The following is a 1,126-nucleotide window of genomic DNA, read 5'->3' on the forward strand; positions in this document are numbered from 1 at the left end:
AACCCAGCCACAAACCTTTCAACCCAAAATTTACCCTGTCAGCAAGAAATGCAGGCACAGGGGATGGAGCAGAGACTGAGGGAATGGCCAACTGGCCCAACAATGAGATGCATCCCACGGACAAGCACCAATCCCTGACACTATTAATAATACTCTCTCATGCTTACAAACAGGAGTCTAGCATGGCTATCCTCTGAGAAGCTCCACATACCAACTGATTCAGTCAGAGGTATGCCCACAGCCAAACAGTGGACAGCGCTTGGAGACTCTTATAGAAGAATAGGGAGATGGATTGTGGCTCTGAAAGGGATAGATAGGAACTCTACAGGAAAACCCACAGAGTCAACTAACCTGGACACTTGGGGCTCTCAGAGTCTGAACCACCAACCAAAGACCATGTGCAGGCTGGACCTAGGCCTCCCTGTTCATATGTAGCAGATCTTCAGCTTGATCTTCATGTGGGTCCTGAATAAGTGGAGCAGGTGGTGTCCCAAAAGCAGTTGCCTAATGGAGGGATATGTTCTCCTAGCTGGGTTGCCTTGTCTGCCCTCCGTGGGAAAGAAAGCACCTAGCCTTGCAAAGATGTGAAGCACCATTGTGGGAGAATACCTTAAGGGGGGCACACCTGCTCAGAGAAGAGTAGGGGGGAGGGATAATGCAGGGGAGGGGAGTGTGACCGGAAGGGAGGCAGTGAGTAGAATATAAAGTGCATAAGTAAAATAATAATCATAAAATTAAATTTTAAAAGAGTGGTATGAGTAGTAAAGGCTGCTCAGGACTGAAGGTTTTCTGCATGTGGAATTTTCTGTGACAAATTCAGAAAATCCAAAACTACCTGCATTGAGATGGTCACTACTACTTAGAATTAGAGTCATTGTAAGGCAAAATCATCAATGGGCAGCAAGTTGAGACTCACTGCCATAGATAATAGGCTCTTTCCATGACTCACATGATATGAACTTAAAACTGACTAGGAAATTCAATAGTGGAAAGATGCGATGTATATACTTTCGTCTTATGTCTCCCTAAACCATGGATTCTTAACGTACCAGGTCAATGACTAGGTTGCAGGAGTTTCCTTGCTCATTTTTTTAATCTGGGGAACTAACAAAAGTGGGCTGAGATT

This window comes from Mastomys coucha, chromosome X (assembly GCF_008632895.1).
Source record: "Mastomys coucha isolate ucsf_1 chromosome X, UCSF_Mcou_1, whole genome shotgun sequence".
In the NCBI taxonomy this organism is placed as follows: Eukaryota; Metazoa; Chordata; class Mammalia; order Rodentia; family Muridae; genus Mastomys; species Mastomys coucha.